The sequence below is a fragment of the Squalius cephalus genome (assembly GCF_949319135.1).
Source record: "Squalius cephalus genome assembly, chromosome: 1".
NCBI lineage: Eukaryota > Metazoa > Chordata > Actinopteri > Cypriniformes > Leuciscidae > Squalius > Squalius cephalus.
Window position 1 is genome coordinate 70279064 of NC_137122.1, and position 9078 is coordinate 70288141.

Below are 9078 nucleotides of genomic sequence, written 5' to 3' on the forward strand. Positions count from 1 at the left end.
GAGGCCCCAACGTGTGAATGGTGTTTTATCAGACTCAGTCCTCAGTTCTTCAACTTGGACACAAACATGTGTCAAAGCCAGCAAGTGTGGAGTCCCATCCTGAAGTTTATTGATGGTTCTGTCGTCGTGTCTCTCCTCGATAGGAGTTGACAACATCCCATTCAAAGCACTCGTCGTCTGATTGTCTTTGTGTCACAGAACTCAGTTTTGTACAATAAAATGGAATGAAACCACAAAGATAATGATTTTAAAGACGCTGTGTGAAGGGAAATAGCAAATTGGCGTATATATCAAGCTTCACCTGTCTCACGTCTGTGTTTAAACTTCCAGCTAGTCTGGATTGACCTGCAGCCATCAGGGGTAACACAGCAGGATTATCAGGCTAATCAGATGGCTTTTAAACGTGCTACAAATGATCTTCCTAAACTGTACCAACCCCGTCTTCTGGTAACAATTAGAGAATAAGATATCCAAACACAGGTACTGATTTTTTTCTCATCTATTAATACAGTTTTGCTTCGTTTCTGCAGTTCCCATAAAAAAGTCAACGGCTGAATATAACATTTTCACTGGTCACTGCACTCCTATACACTTCTCATTACTGTTTTGCTTCAACACACAGTACCACTTAGTAGCTTTTGAATAGCACCCAAAGCAGTCTAGATGGTGATGAAGAGCAGGAAGAGGATGGTGATGAAGTCTAGATGGTGATGAAGAGCAGGAAGAGGATGCAGGGCCAGCGGAGCCGGGGTCTGTTCATGGCAGCTCTCAGGCCAGCCGAGGCAAAGAGGACGACTGAGGAAGAAGCAGAGAGAGAGAGATGAGGTCTTCTCCTTTAGGGATCTGCCCCCAGACCAACACCATCCCACTCCCAACTCCCAACAAGATGGACGCCTGGTCAAGACCCCTCTGGGAACCCTTTAGCTTTGTTTTTGGGCTCTGTGATTAAGTCAGCTATAATAAATATGCAACGTCTGGTTACACTTTCAAAAATAGCAATTAGGCACCAAAACTACTTGGTTGGGTTTAGGAAAAAATCAGTCCAGTTTCTGGTCCACTGCTCCACCTCCTTACTTGGACTTTTCTGTTATGTTCATACTTTTGTTTAATTTATTAACCAAACTCTCACTGTACAATAACCTGTCTGCATTTGACTGACCAACTGGCTTTTATTATTTATGTGTACAAAAAACTGTTAAACCGTTTAAAGTTTTACATAGTTATCAGAGAAATGTTTGACATGAGGTTTTGATATCTAATGTTCTCCTTACAAGTCACAAGTCCCAAGTCACAGGGCCTTTTATATAATAGTATTTTGACGGTACTTGTATGTAAAACTGGGATGAACATGAACGGATCAGATGCAAATGGCTTTAGGCAGCACTGGTCCGGCTGGCTGAAGGTGTCCTGTGCTGTGCCCTGTTCCTGAGTGGAGATAAGGCACCACAGCTCCTCTCATGTGTTCCCACATGCCACTGTAGGTTTCCCACACAGCTGAGATATACCAGGGTGAAACCCTGCTGCAGTCGTAGTAGTCATGAATATGACTACTTGAAGTGTAAAGTCTTGACTTCAAACTAAATATTAAGGCATTTCCTTCTCTTGACTCTTTTCTTTGTGGTTAACAGAGATCCAACTATTTATTTTGGAGTATAATTCAATTTAATTCAGTTAACTATTTTAATTCAGGTCTATTTGAAATTAATTTCTATGCAGGTAATGTTTATATTCTAAGATGTATTCTATAATATTAACTTCAGCTTTACAGTTTTTCTCGATTGTTTTTGCCTCTTTTTCTCAAAACTCTAAACACAAATCCACAACTTCTCACCCAATTCCCCAAACGTCCTGTTTCCAGGTCCAAATGAAGCTCTCCGCTCAAAACCATTCAATCTTGCTGAAAAATATGGAAGTAAAATAATGGCAAATGTTTTTGAAATAAAAAGCCTGTTGAATTGCACTACTTGAAAAAAATAGGCATTGCATTAACCATGCTTGCATTTTAATGCATTGTATTTTTAGGGCTTGCATTTTTATGGGCTGAAGTTCAGCATGGTTGAATATTTCAATTCAAAACATTTCAAACACATTTTCATTATTAAAAATGCAATAATCCATATTCACCTTTCATATTTCACTTCCAAAATAGTCAAACTGTTTAAAAAAACAACCTACAATATTCAACAGGCAATTTTTAGTCCATTTTATTTCGCTTTGCAAATTCGCTTCCACAAATTCAGTGGTTCAAATTCAACAGACAATTCTACGTTGACATCCAGGAACTGCAGGAAAAGCAGTAGATTGCCGAGCATACTCTCCATCTGCTGTTAGTTTACCTCACCAGCAGGGGGTGCAAGTTTTGTTGAGCAAAACACATTCACACACTCGTATCAAAACATTTGAAGTCAGGGACAAACATTTTACATCTTCAAATCAGTATGTGAATTCATGCAAAGAATGACCTGTAGAGTCCTGTAGTACACAAGGAGAAAGCTCTACATCAGTTCTATGTGGAGATGCCGGCGAGTTCTCTGGGCCTGAGCTCATCTCAGATGGTCTAGAAGACCGTGGGAATGTGTGCTGTGGTCAGATGAGTCCATGTTTCAGCTTGTTTTTGGAAAGAAATGGACATCGAGTTCTCAGTCCCAAAGACGAAAGGGACCAACCAGACTTTCAGCAGCGACAGGTGCTAAAGCAAACATCTGTCCTGGTATTGAGGCGCATCACTGCCAACGGTATGGGTAACTTGCATTATTGTGAAGGTACCATTGACATGGACAGGTCACTGTCTGGTCACTTCTTTGAATCGCGAACTTCAGTAGTCTATAAACTGATTGGCCGTAAAATGAACCAATCACAAGACATCTTATAGGGGGGGCTCCTGGGGTGGCCAATCGAATTTCCACAATGCCACCACGTAGACCCGCCCCTGGACATGGAGGCATATATTTGGATTGTACAGAGACATAAACTGCTATCAAGGGAAGCAAGACAATGCCAGGCCTCATTCTGCACATGCTAAAGCTGAGTGGTTTCTAGACACTCTACACGTAGAAGAGATGAGCCTGCCTGCCTTACTGCAGTCCAAATCTGGCTCTTAATGCATGACCCGTCATGAAAAGGAGAATCAGGCAACGATGACCACAGACTGTTGAGCGTCTGTCTTGTGTCAGAAGAGATTGGGCAAATATTCCACTTGCAAAACTCCAACAATTAGTATCCTCAACTCCCAAATGATTAAAAAGTGTAATTAAAAGGAAAGGTGAAGTGACTCAGAGGTAAACATGCATCTGTCCCAACTTTTTTGGGGTGTGTTGCAGCCATCAAAATCAAAATGCGTTCATATTTACAAAATACAATTATGTTGGTCAGTGAAAACATTGGAAAACTTTTCTTTGTACTTTTGTCAGTTAAAAAAGGTTAAATAGAATTAACAAATCACAGATTCTTGATTTTATTGCATTTTACAAAAGGTCCCGACTTTTCTGGAAATGGGGTTGTATTTATTGTTCTGTGTTTTGTCTGCTAGACTGGCATTTGTGATCTCGTTGTATGCAGAGCTTACAATAACAATAAATAGATTCTGATTCTGATGTGTTACTATTTTCTACAACTACATATTCTCCTGTTAGACCGACCCGTTAGTACGGAGGTGGTTTGGTACCAGTACAGAAACACACTCCGGGTCAAACACCGCTACCATGATGACAGAATCAAAGCAAAAAACAAAATAACACATTTGTTTAAATATGCAAAATATTGTCTAACTATTGTTATCGACAAATCCCAGAAAATATCCACATATCCTTTTTGGGTAACACTTTATTTTAAAGTGCTTGTAATAGGCAGTAATTAACAGTTAATAAGACACTTATAAGACCTTATAGGATGCTTATAAACATAAGTTAATATAAGTGTTAACTGAAGCATAATTAACACATTTATTATTGCTTATAAGACAATTACAGGCTCTTATTAAAAACTTGTTAAGTTATTTATACCTCATGAACCTTAATAAGATGTTTATTAATATTAATGAGACTTAATGAGAGTTAGTAATGTCCTAAAACACATTTATTATTCCTCGTAAGATATTTATGAGTACTTATTAGAAACTTGTTAACAGTTTATAGACCACTTATCAATGTTAATAGGATGTTTATCGACAGTAATCAGACTGTAAGAAGGCTAGTATATCCTTATTTATGCACTTATTAACCATTAACAATGCAACTTTACAGCTACCTGAACTTAAGTGGGAACAGTGTCTTATTTAAATGAATAAATCCTTTATTATGCTCTTATTAACCATTAACATAACTCATACAAGAAGGATGTGGAAAAATATTTAAAAAGTTAGTGTTATAGTTGTGGAGCACAAAAGACATTTTGTGGAAAATATATTATTTACATTTCATAACTTTCATGTTTCATAATTTTCAACTAAACACAGCAACCAAAAGATTATATTGAACTTCCACTTAAACACAAGTATAAAAAAGGTGCAATTACAAATACATTTTCTTTAACATTAACTGTAAACAACATTATGAAAACATTTTGTAACGGCTTTTCTTCAGTAACAAAATGACAATACAAGTGAGTTTTTCAGTCCTCCACCTTCAACAACGTCTGTATGGCTTTTAGGCCCGTAAGATGACCTTGAGATCGTGGACTTTGGGGAATCCTCCATCTCCACAAAGATCTTCTGAAAAACCTTAAAAGGTGTATTTCAGTTTCTTTGGATTGTTTAGTACCAAGCCATAAATAAGGCCCATTAGGTCGGTGCAAGCCTGTGCAACAATGGGAATACCAGAGAAGACCTCTGCTCCTGCGACGGCTATTCCAGCTTGCTTCTTAAGACCTCCCTCCCTGACCACAGATATGTTGAGTGCAAATGAAGGGATGGCTGAAACATCGTCGTCATCACAAACCTGTGAAATATACCAGAGAGAATTAAACCTACTTTTTTTGGCAGATGTTCTGAACAGATATAGCTCTTTGCTCTGCCTCTGGACAGAAATCTGGGGGGGATTATGTAGTTGCTGTGGGAGTTTGAGTGGTGTTGGGATTTAAGGCAAGAAATGTGTGTGGGCATCAGCAATACCTTTGTGAACATTAATGTTTTTCTCACATGGATTTGCCTACATTTATAAACAATAACTATCTTCTGTGAATTGAACAATATCTATATGGAGAGAGTCATGTATATATAAATCATGAAATAAATGTGTGATTCCAGCAGTGTGCATTAATACAAGGTGAGAGGTTAGAAAACTGTTTTTACCTGTAGTCCTTGATTAACTCCTCTGTCTTTTCTTCAAGGTAGAGAACGAGGCCTGTGATCGCAGCTTCTCTCCAGGACTCTGTGCTGCTGTCCTACACATATATGGAGGACCAGACTATCTTACAGTACAGATATCAGAAAGCTACAGCATTAAACTAACAGCTACTATGATAAAAGCACATGCCTCGTTTATGATGTCAAGGGTCTCATCAGGTTCTTGCCAACAGCTCCTCTCTTCCAATCTACGTGTGTTTGTCCAACTCCCCTGGGAATGTGGACTGTAGTGGCTTCAGTCTGATCCTGCAGAACTCTTCCTTGATCTGAGAAAGAGAAACATCATGAGATACTGAAAAGAATTAGAGCCACAGGGAAGGAGAAACAGAATACTGGGAAGAAGTAACCCTAGAGACCACCATGGGTTCAACACACATAGATTACCAAACTAGAGTGCTGGTTGTTGGAACAATGGAAAGACATCTAAGATGGTTTGTGAAGGTTTTATCTTGTTTCTGTCGACTTTAATTTTATCATCATAAAACACACTTCATTTACAGTTACAGCAACTAAAGCCACCCACCAGCTGAAGCTCCGCATGGCACAGAAGTAACTGTTAGCCACATGGTATCAGTAGTTACATCACTCCGGCTTCCAGTAAGAATCCACTATAACAACGTTATCTCCAAATTACACAAAGCCTCGTTTTTGTGCAATTAGAAAACTGTAAAGCCTGTAGTAACGTAGCTAACCACTTTGCTGACTGTTTTCTTACCTTAAATTTGATCCACATGTTCCTCGTTTGAAATGCAAGGGGTTTCCAGACCAACAGAACAGGGAGCGAAGTTGGAGTCAGCGAGGCTCCTCCAGGCTCCTCCCGCTACACAATAATGTTTTATACTGAGTACATAGGTTTGTTGTGTGTGTGTGTGTGTGTGTGTGTGTGTGTGTGTGTGTGTGTGTGTGTGTTGCCTAAGAAGAGTGGCTGTGATTACTCCATGCATTTTGTAAAGACAAGATGCACACTGTCACAATTGCATATTAATTCAAAACTAGATATATTCATGTAAAGATACAAACTTAACATTGTATTGTTAATATCAAATATTTAATTACATTACATTACAACTTTTACTCCTACTTGGAATTCAGTGCAGTCTTAAATAAGCTTTAATAAAGAGGGATTCCTACTCTTGACTCCACTCCAGGCCAAAGTACAGGAAGACAAACTTCTGTTCGGCTGGAGCTCATAAATATCTTACAAGCCAATAATACATGTCTTTTGAGATATTACTAACAGTCAATGTTAATAAACATCTGATTAAAGGGATAGTTCACCCAAAAATGAAAATTCTGTGATCATTTACTCTCCCTCGAGTTGTTCCAAACCCGTATGACTTTCTCTCTTCTGCGAAAAGAGGAAGAGAGAGTGTTTTAGCCCCGCTGAGGCCGGACCAACCTCCAATTCTCACACATTTCTCACACAGTCCCCTCTTAAGTTCAGGCGGCTGGAAATATTACTATTGCAGTAAACGAGCCTGTTATAATACACGCACGGCTGCAAACACACTCCTACACACAACATTATGACGCTCTCTTATATGCTCACGCTAACTGAAAGCTGATGTGTTCTCCCCTGTGGCCCAGTGGTAGAATCTTAGGCTTTCGCGCCAGAGACCCATGTTTGATCCCGGCTCTCGCGGCAGATAAAAATTTATGCTGTTTGCTTCTCCGAGCTCGCGGCCAGCTTTCCTTACATACAGAAAGCGAACCCGCCTCTCGTGATGGTGCTCGAGTATTTGCTGAGCATCTAAATACAAGCCTTCAAGCATTTCGCTCTGTTAGTCCCCTTAAAAAGGCGACTGCAGATGTGTATTCCGCAGCCACGAGCACGTTGTACAACCCGCTCGCCTGCACCAAAACACTGTTTTTACGGCGCCGATGGTGTGTAGAAAATGTGCCCGCCTCCCAGTGTTCACCCCTACACACAAGCACGGTTTCCCCTGTGTCATTCACTCATGCAGTACCCGCTGCGGCCGGACCACCGTCAAAGCTTCACGCTCTGTCCGTCCCCGTTGCCATGGCTACTGCAGATGTTTACCTCAAAGCCAACGAGCCGGTAAATCTACCCTCTCGCCTGCACATAACCGCCGTTTCCACGGCGACCCAGAGAAATCTCAAAAGAGTATGATAAAAATACTATAAATCCCGTGTCTCTCACAGAGCCCACTCTCATAAAGCGGGCAAAAGACGCTCGAGTGTTAAAAGTAGGTCACGTGTCCACCTCCCCGTGCCCACAGCTACTCACTGCCCGCTCTGTTACAGGACCTCTCACTACCGATCATGTTTCAAATGTAAGTCTGTGCCCGCCCTCGAGCGCTCACACATACTAACAAACATTTCGCCCCATATGTAATGATGTCCCTTTAAGGTTCTTAAGGCATATATAACTTGTTAACAAGTTTCTAGTAAGTGCTCATAAGGATGCTAATAAGAAATAAGAAATGTGTTCATTCATATTTTGAGAAAACACGTATAAAGTCTTATCAATGTAAATAAAAATGTATTTTATAAGCTGCCTATTAACATTAAGATTTTTTTAATACGTTCACTACAAGTGTCTTACAAGGAAATACGCTGCGCGTCGGACGGTTCACGCCTCGCCGTAGTCCATTAAAACCTGATAATGGACACCTCGTCGGGCATTAACCCTTACATAAACCATCAACAAGTTTCTAATAAAGAGGCTATATAAGGTCTTGTACGCAATAATAAATTAGTTAATTGTGCTTTAGTTAACAGTTATTTGTGTTTATAAGCATCTTAAGTGTTTTATTATTTTTTTAATTACTGCTTATTAACTGTTAATTACTGCTAATTACAAGCACCTTAAAATAGTGTTACCGACCTACATTACATTACGTTACATTAGGCCCACTGTCCTCTGCTGACGTCAGACCAGGAGAGTCGAGCACAGACAGACGGAGCGGCTCAGCTGCACACTGACATTAGGCCCACTGTCCTCTGCTGACGTCAGACCAGGAGAGTCGAGCACAGACAGACGGAGCGGCTCAGCTGCACACTGACATTAGGCCCACTGTCCTCTGCTGACGTCAGACCAGGAGAGTCGAGCACAGACAGACGGAGCGGCTCAGCTGCACACTGACATTAGGCCCACTGTCCTCTGCTGACGTCAGACCAGGAGAGTCGAGCACAGACAGACGGAGCGGCTCAGCTGCACACTGACATTAGGCCCACTGTCCTCCGCTGACGTCAGACCAGGAGAGTCGAGCACAGACAGACGGAGCGGCTCAGCTGCACACTGACATTAGGCCCACTGTCCTCTGCTGACGTCAGACCGGGAGAGTCGAGCACAGACAGACGGAGCGGCTCAGATGCACACTGACATTAGGCCCACTGTCCTCTGCTGACGTCAGACCAGGAGAGTCGAGCACAGACAGACGGAGCGGCTCAGCTGCACACTGACATTAGGCCCACTGTCCTCTGCTGACGTCAGACCAGGAGAGTCGAGCACAGACAGACGGAGCGGCTCAGCTGCACACTGACATTAGGCCCACTGTCCTCTGCTGACGTCAGACCAGGAGAGTCGAGCACAGACAGACGGAGCTGCTCAGCTGCACACTGACATTAGGCCCACTGTCCTCTGCTGACGTCAGACCAGGAGAGTCGAGCACAGACAGACGGAGCGGCTCAGCTGCACACTGACATTAGGCCCACTGTCCTCTGCTGACGTCAGACCAGGAGAGTCGAGCACAGACAGACGGAGCGGCTCAGCT

The 9078-nt window shown here is 41.7% G+C and overlaps 1 long non-coding RNA gene across 1 annotated transcript; it reads right to left on the reverse strand.

The window, feature by feature from the left end:
- Positions 1-3812: 3812 nt before the first annotated feature.
- LOC307162029 lies at positions 3813-8094 on the reverse strand. Its single transcript, XR_013821844.1, has 3 exons — positions 5472-8094; positions 5288-5379; positions 3813-4934 (listed from the first exon to the last, which is right to left on the reverse strand). It is a non-coding gene; the product is annotated as an uncharacterized lncRNA (long non-coding RNA).
- Positions 8095-9078: the final 984 nt, after the last annotated feature.